This window comes from Marmota monax, unplaced genomic scaffold (genome assembly GCF_021218885.2).
Source record: "Marmota monax isolate L192 unplaced genomic scaffold, Marmota_monax_Labrador192_F-V1.1 WCK01_AAM20220418_F8-fsc00081, whole genome shotgun sequence".
Lineage (NCBI taxonomy): Eukaryota > Metazoa > Chordata > Mammalia > Rodentia > Sciuridae > Marmota > Marmota monax.
In genome coordinates this window covers 4,268,947-4,277,023 of record NW_026695234.1, presented here as the reverse complement: position 1 = coordinate 4,277,023, position 8,077 = coordinate 4,268,947, and the positions used below count along the sequence as shown (strand labels likewise).

The 8,077-nt window shown below is 52.6% G+C and overlaps 1 long non-coding RNA gene across 1 annotated transcript; it reads right to left on the bottom strand.

Moving 5' to 3' along the window:
* Positions 1 to 2,664: 2,664 nt before the first annotated feature.
* On the bottom strand, positions 2,665 to 7,853 carry LOC124088881 (uncharacterized). Its single transcript, XR_006850495.2, has 4 exons — positions 7,145 to 7,853; positions 6,182 to 6,313; positions 5,572 to 5,638; positions 2,665 to 3,505 (listed from the first exon to the last, which is right to left on the bottom strand). It is a non-coding gene; the product is annotated as an uncharacterized LOC124088881 (long non-coding RNA).
* Positions 7,854 to 8,077: the final 224 nt, after the last annotated feature.

Sequence of the window (8,077 nt, the reverse complement as noted above, 5' to 3'; positions counted from 1 at the left end):
GAGTCGCTGGTGCACTCCGGGGGCTCCTGGGGTGTCCCTGGGTAGTGACACAGTCTGTTTACATAAGCCCGGCTGGCAGCTGCTCACCACCCTTAGTGGATTGGACTCGTGTTCTTGGACTCAGGAGGGAGGAGCTGCCCCCGGGGGGCCCTTGCTTGCCAGCCCCTGCCGCCTTCTGTGCGGGCCGAAGCTCTCCCTGGTGGACGCTCAGGTTGCTCTCTGGAGATGCTGTCCAGCAGGACTGTCCTGAGAGCTCCTCCCACTTCATTCCCTCCGTGTGCTCTTGGACATCTCCACTGCATTCTACCTGGTGTGTCCACTTGATCCTCGGATAGCTCCCCTTGAATGACCGGTAGACATCTCAAGCTTCCATGTTCATGGTCAAGCTGGTCCCCACCTTCCACAACCTTCCCTGTGGCAACAGCAGCTCCGCCCAACTCCGCCCAACACTTCAGTGGCCGCCACGTGGGTCCTGGTCCCCACCTTCTGTGGTCTTAGTTATTGGATTACTTCAGTAGCTGCCTGCTCCTCTCCTGCCTCTCCCCAACCCCAGTCCATTCTTCTTCTTTTTTTCCCATACTGAGAATTGAACCCAGGAGCACTTTACCATTGAGCTACAGCTCCAACCTTTTTATTTTATTTTTTTGAGACAGGGTCTTGATAAGTTGCTGAGACCGGCCTCAAATTTGCAATCCTCCTGTCTCAGCCTCCCGAGTCACTGGGGTGGCAGGCATGTACTACCATGCCTGGCTGGTCCATTCTTGACCCAATAGCCAAAGCAAGACTCTTACCATGCAGATCATGTCCTGTCTCTGCTTAAAGTCTTCCAGGGGCTCCTATCTCAAAGCCCAAATCCTCTGTGGCCCATAAAGCTTCACAGTCTTGCCTCCTCCACTTTGCCTGGCCTTGGCTCTTTTTCACAGGCACCTCTGTAGCTATTCTGGGCTCCTTTCTGTGCCTTGAGCAAGGCAGACCTGCTCCCATATTGGGGCCTTTGCACTGGGCTCCCTTGTTACTTGCTTTGCTAAGTTCACCTTTTCAGTGAGGCCTCCCTGGGCACCTGTTAACAGTTAGGACTCCCTTCTCTGGCCCTTTCTCACTCTGCTCTATATTTTTCTCATAATACTTTTTTTTAAGAGAGAGAGAGAGAGAGAATATCTTTTTTGTAGATGGACACAACACCATGCCTTTATTTTATGTAGTGCTGAGAATCGAACCCGGGTCCCGCCTGTGCTAAGCGAGAGTTCTACCGCTGAGCCACAATCCCAGTCCTCTCATAACACTTTTTACCTTTTAATATGATACAGTTAATTTTACTGTTAAATTTATTGTTTATTGTCTGTTCCCATCCACTGGAGAGTTACCTCCCGACAGCTCTCTGGAGACTTCAACTGGTCTTTCCGGTACCCCTCTCCCGAGGGCAGAGATTCTGTCCATTTAAATCAGTGCTGTCGCCCCCGCACCCACAGCAGGGCAGAGCACACCTAGAAACCCCCTAGGAGAGTTCCCCAATAAATATTCATTGAATAGGAGCCTCTCCTTCTGCCCTGGAGAATTAACTGCTGTTCACCTGGTGAAAACCACCCAAAACTTAGAAAGTACATCTCTGGAGATGCTGGGCCAGGCAGGACCCTGTCCTGGGGGCTCCTGCCCACTTCATTCTCTCCGTGTGCTGAAATGACTCCTTCCAGATGGAGGTGGTATAGGATGGTGGTCCCTAGAGAAGGGAAATAAATGAGGTGGGGCTGTGGTATGTTATCAGTTTCCTGTCTGAAGACAGTTTCCAGGCCACAGCAAAGGAGGTGAGACTCCATGGATGATGAGACAGAGTCTGGATTTGGGGAAGGCCAGCATCTGTAAGGACAAATGCTGGAGAGAGAGGAGCTGCATACAGGGAGTTCTGAAGATCTGTAGAAGGGTCTTGAGAACTTTGATCACTGATCTGTGCATGTTTGAAATAACACACCACAGGTTGAGGAAGTAACTGGTAGAAAGCGGGAGGCTGGACAACACCTGGCTGGGGATAGTTCATATACCCTCCAGTGGATGGAGAGAACATACAGGACACCATGCATTGGGCAGAGTCCTCAGAAAGATGTTACTTTAGCCCTAGATCAAAGACTGCTCTGGATCTATTCTAACAGCTTAAGGAAACAAGCCTCAAAAGTATCAAAGATGCTAGTTACTGTGAAATCCCAGCTATTGGGAGGCTGAAGCAGGAGGGTCACAAGTTGGAGGCAAGCCTCAGGAATTTAGTGAGATCCTGCCTCAAAATAAAAAACAAAAAGGATTGGGTTGTAGCTTAGCAGTAGAGCACCCCTGGGTTCAATCCCCATTACTCAAAAAAAAAAAAAAAAAATCAAAGTTGTCCCAAATAACTGAGCTAGAACAAAGTCCAGCACTCTTTAAAGGAATACAACAAAATCCAGAACTTGACAATATAAAATGTACATTATCCGCCATTTAATGCAAAATTAATAGTCATTCAAAGAGGCAGAAAAATATGATTCATAATCAGAAGAAAAACCGATCAACAGAAATAGACTCAAAAGGAGAAAAAATGATGGAATTAGCAGACAAGAATACTAAAGCAATGACTATAAATATGCTCCATATGCTCAAAAATATAGAAGAAAACATGAACATAATGAGGATATAAATGGAGAATTTTAAAAAATGGAATTTATAAAGATGAAAATAGAACATCTGAAATGAAAAATATTGAACAAAATCCATTCTATTTCTGCTGCTGCCACGACCAAAACCACACGGAGGCGGACTTCTCTCCCTAAAGCATGGTCTCCCTGTAGCCAGAGCTTGCTCCTTTGCCTCCCTTGAGATTGTCCAGAAGATGATGACCTTCACTTTCTTAGTTCCCCGGGATGAAACACGCTTCTTTCCTATTTGGTCCTCAAATGCGATCTGGATTTCCAAGGGCAAGCAACAGCTCTCCGGATATTTCAGCTGGTCTTTCCGGTACCCCTCCTGTGTCCTCTGATCTGCACGCTCCAACTCCCAGCCTCTCCACCATGATCTTCTCTCCATCAGTCTCCCTTTGTCCCCAGATTAGTTATGGAGCTCTTGTAATGGAGGGATGAGAAAGACCTGGCTCCCGACACATGGAGCCCCAAATATGGCCAACCTAGCCAGATTTGCACCATGCCAAGAAGAATGTGGTCAGGTTCCTGAGGCCTATGTGGATAAAGCACTTAAGGGAAAAGAAAAGTTCATTTGGAGGAAGGTTTCATCAAAGAGGTGGTATTTGTACTAGATTTTTTTCCCCCCCTGGTACTGGGGATTAAACTCTTCCTTGAACATGTAAAGGCAAGTGCTCTGCCACCTGAGACACACCCCTAGCCCTTTTTATTTTATTTTGAGACAGAGTCTTGCTAAGGTGCTGAGGCTGGCTTCAGACTTGTGATCCTCCTTCCTCATCAGCTGAGATCACAGGTGTGCACCTCTTCTTCATCTTCTGCTGGGTTCTGAAGGGTGGATAAGGTCTAGGCTGGTGGGAATACCCAGACAGGCATTCTAAGCAAAACTGAACTTCACCTTGAATCCCCTCACTTCTTATTCTCCCCTACTTGCTTCTTTTCTCCTCATGAGCTCTCCCCTTTCCTCTGCCAGATGCTGACACGGTGGAGAGGCAACTTGCCCCATCCCATCTGGGCACTGAACAGTTCACTTCTCACTCCCCCGTCCCCCTCCCCCATCCCTCTCTCCCCCACCATTGTGAGCCCAGTGTGATGAGGCTGGGTTTTTCAAGGGCTCCTTCCTACAATATCAACTGATCCTCCAGGATGGCTCTGGGATGTGGTGTGGGTTTGTGATTGAGCGGGTCGGGAGGGAGGCTAGAGGTGGGTGGCAGGGGGTCCCTTCTCTGGGCATGCTTGGGTAGATAAGGATGAGCTTGTTAAAGACAGTGACAAAGCCCAGGGAGGCAGGCTGGGGGAGGGCTCCCCAGGGTGGGAGGTTTGAGGCAGCTGGGGCACTGGGATGCTCACCTCCCACCTTCTTGGGTCTGCCCCCTCCCTGGCCAGGTGTCCCTCCCCTTGCTCCCCACACCAGGGCGGACAGGTGGTGGCTGCAGAGTGGCTGGCAGGGCATCTGGTGAGTTCCCAGTCCCTCAGAGCTTCCCACCAGAGTCCTCCAACCCAGCTGGGGCAGTGCTGGCCTGGGGCTGGGCAACCAGTGAACCCAGTGTAGGGACAGTATGGAAAGAGGGCATCGCAGTGGGTGGCCGAGGGTCCTAACTTTGGTGCAAGATGGAGTGTCACCTGTACTGTTTTAGGAGTTGAGACATTTACTCAGCCTCCAATCTCCAGTTTCCTTATCAGTAAAATGCAGATCATTCCCCTCCTCCCTCCCTCCCTCCCAGCACATGCTGAATAAATGGTCGATGCTGCTATTATTACTATGAGGTTGTTGTTGACAGGCTGGCCGAGAGAGGATGGAGGCTGCGCCCCGGCCCCCGTGCCCCTGGGTGCCCCTGTCCTGGCTCCTCTTTGGCTCCCTCCATCTCAGGCTGCTTTTACTAAGCTTCCTGCTTCCTGACCCTTGTTCTGGATCTTCGTCTGAGAGCCCCCAGAGGGTCCCCTCATGTCCTTAATTGAAATTCTTTTGCTTGGCAAAATCATCAGCACCTAATGTCCCATGTCACTGCTGGTTCTCTGTCTGTAGACATCTCGCTCCTCGGAGCTGCTCAGCCACCCAGGGCAGCTCCATCTGGCCAAGAATGGCCACAGTTGGGGGCAGGGCCGGGGGGGGGGGCGTGGATGACAATTTGCTTACAAATTGTAAGCAAAGATGAAGATGAAGGACTCCATGACCACCCCCAGCCCTTTCTACCACATGGACGTTCATCCTCCCTCCTTGACCCCGCTGAGGCTCCGTCATTCTCAGCATTAACGTGGTAACCACCTCTGCAGAGCAGGACCCTGAACCCAGTGAGAAACTGAAGTCCCCCCACCTGGTGTGGCTCAGCCAGAGTTCGACTGAGTTGGTGCTGAGGTCTTAAGGCAGGGCCAGCACCAAGTCAGGGCCAGGGGGAGGTGAACTAGAGAAAGATTCCCAGTGGAAACCAGGATGGAAGGAGAATTTACCCCAGGTATAGGAGTTCCCACACTGTGGGCCCTTGAGGCAGGGCTCCTTCCCTTGGGCAACACCAGCCAGGCCACTGCAGCCCCCAGGCCTGGCCCCAGCACCAAAGGAACATCCCGAGCTGCTTGTCCAAGTTTCTCTCCCAGCCTGGCCTAAGGGCAGCTTTGGCCACCCCCCAGGATAAGACAGATAGGGGCAGGCAGTGTTACCAGCTTGCCCAGCCTCGTCTAGGACAAGAGACTTTGTTTAAGGGAACCCAGAGCTGGCCCAAGGGAGGAGAGAGAGAGAGAGGGAGAGAGAGAGAGAGAGAGAGAGAGAGAGAGAGAGAGAGAGAGAGAGGAGCCCCCCCCTTCGCTACATTCCTGCCACCTCTACTCCAAGAGATGTGTGTTTTACCATGAGCCGAGAGAGAGAGAGAGAGAGAGAGAGAGAGAGAGAGAGAGAGAGAGAGAGAGAGAGAGAGAGACAAACCCCTTTGTTGGTTGCTCTCAGCACTTCTGGGATCCTCTGGCATTTCCACAAAGAACTTCCATAAATACTAAGGGAGAACAAAAGGGAAGTAATTACAGAAAATACAAACAGCACGAAAATAGTCAAGTTTCTAAAGTACAGGTTTCTCAGCCCCAGACAACCACCCTGGAGCCCAGGAGGCTGGCCTGCCTTTCCTGCAGGCTCCTGGCCAGGCCCACCTGCTGCTGCCCGTCGGCTCCTGCCAGGCTGGGGCCAGGCAGACGCCCCCTGCCTGCCAGCTCCAGCTTCTCATCTGAGAGCGTGCCTCGCCACAGCTGGCCACCTGGGCGGTATGTCTGACACTGAGTGGGTGCAGGTGGAGGCTCTGACTACCTACCTCATGGGCACCTGCTGATACAGGTGGCACCCCATGTCCACCCTGGGCCTTGTCCCTTGCATGTCCCCGTGCAACCACGCCTTCACTGTTGTGGTGGACATTGTGTAGGAGTTCTGACTCCCCGCCACCCCAGATCTGCCCTGCTCACACACAGGGGCAATGGCAAGCACATGGCAATGATTTGTCCCATGTGACCCAACCCCCTGTTAAGGCTGATTGGGTTAGAACAGGCACCTGAGCCAAGCTGACTAGCCAGACCCAGTGCTTGGGTTGTGGGAGTCAGGGCTCGGGAGAGTCTCTGCATGCAGTTCTTCATCTATTTCACACAGATGTGGAAGCCACAGAGGTCATCTGGAGTCTTGAGTTCTGCCCAGAGAAAGAAGCAAAGCCATGTGCAGGGAGAAGCAGAGAGAGAGACCATGAGCGGGAATTCCCAGTGCCTGCTGGCTTTCCTGGGAGAGTGTGGAGGCTGGGCCACACTCATGCCCTTGGGTGCTACAAGACACTTCTATGTCCTTTTAGTAAATTGCCACGTTTTACTTAAGTGCTAGTTTGAGTGACTTGCAACCCCAGAGTCCCAATGCTGTAACTGGGACAAACATGATAGTGCAGTTGGGGCCCCAAGGGGACAGAGCTGGGCACTTGCCAAGGACTCGGAGGAGCAATGGAAAGGTGCACCTCAGTTCCCAGCTGTTTGGGTGGAAAGGCTGGGAGCCCTTGAGTGAGGCAGGGGAGAGCCAGTCAAATATTGCTAACAACTTACAATCAATCAATTACCAATTGGTCCAAAAGGGGACTCTGACCCAGAGGGATTGCTTAGCCCGAGTCCTCAGCTTTCCTTCTAGTATCCCATCTTCTGGCCAGCAACCCTGTCCCCATCCCACTGCCTCTATGGCAGTGCAATGCACCACACTGAGTCTGAAACCTCAGTTTGAGCCCCAGCTCAGCCACTCATGAGCCTTGTGACCTTACACAAGTAATGTCACCTCTCTGACCTTTGCTTCTCTTGTCCAAACAATGGTGGCTGTAACCCTTTAGCACTTGTGCAGGGTTCCTCCCACCTGTGCCCTCCCTCCTTCCACCCCCACCTCTCCACCCCTTCTTCTCCTGCCCAGGGCTTGCATGTCCAGCAACCAGTGCAGCAAACTCTGACCCCTTCCCATGGTGGCACTGCTGTGTATGGAATCTGAATCTCACCTTGGGTTGCAGTGCTCACCCAGAGCCAGCTTCAGACTGAGATCTCCCAGGGGGTAGGCATCCTGTCCCCTCTTCCTCCTTCTAGATCCTTCCACGTGCCCAGAACAGTGCCAAGCCCAAGTGGGTGCCTGGAGGAACCCTGTCTTGTTCACTTCTCCCTGACCTCCCCATTTGGGCTTTCCCTGCCCTGTCCCGGCAGGGAGGACAGCCCAGAGCCTACATTCTTCACTAAACCAGAGTTTTGGGTCCTCCAGCCACGGGAAGGTGCATTTCTGGCTCTTTCTTCCCCACGGGCCCATCCTCCCTCCCTTGCACACTTCTCGCTGTGAGGGAGGGGGCGGGTGTCTCACCTGAGCTGGCCACTACCCCCACCCCCTCCATTCCAGCGGGTTCCCTCCCTCCCTCTCCTGCTCCTGGCACAACCTCAGAACAGCGTTCTCCCTCCCATCGCTGCCATCCGTAGTCGCCCCCTCGCTTCTCCCAGCCTTTCTGTTCCCAGACTCGCTCGTCTCCCCCAGGCAGCTGGGAGAAGGGCGCCTTCGATTTCTCTATTCAGTCTGAGGCACAGCAATTTTCTGCTCGCCCGTAATTAGGGGAATTTTAAGCAAACTCCCCGACGGATGATTACAGCAGGTTCAATCCCGGCTCCTTTGATCAGGGAAGAATGGGGACGTTGTTGGAATATTCCTCGACCTGCTGGCCAGACAGGCTCCGGAGGCACGGCTGGCTCTCGGGCGCCCCCTGGAGGGCTTTGAACTTTCGTCTTGGCACCTAAGTGGCCCTGGGTGCTGGAGTCTCCCTCCGTGGGGAAGGACGGAGTTCAAATCCTGTTTCATTAAGGACTATTCCAGATGTGGCTTCTCTGGATTTGGGCCAATATCTGGACTCAGGATTAGGGCTGGAGGTGTGACGTGAGCGGCTTGGTGTTAACAA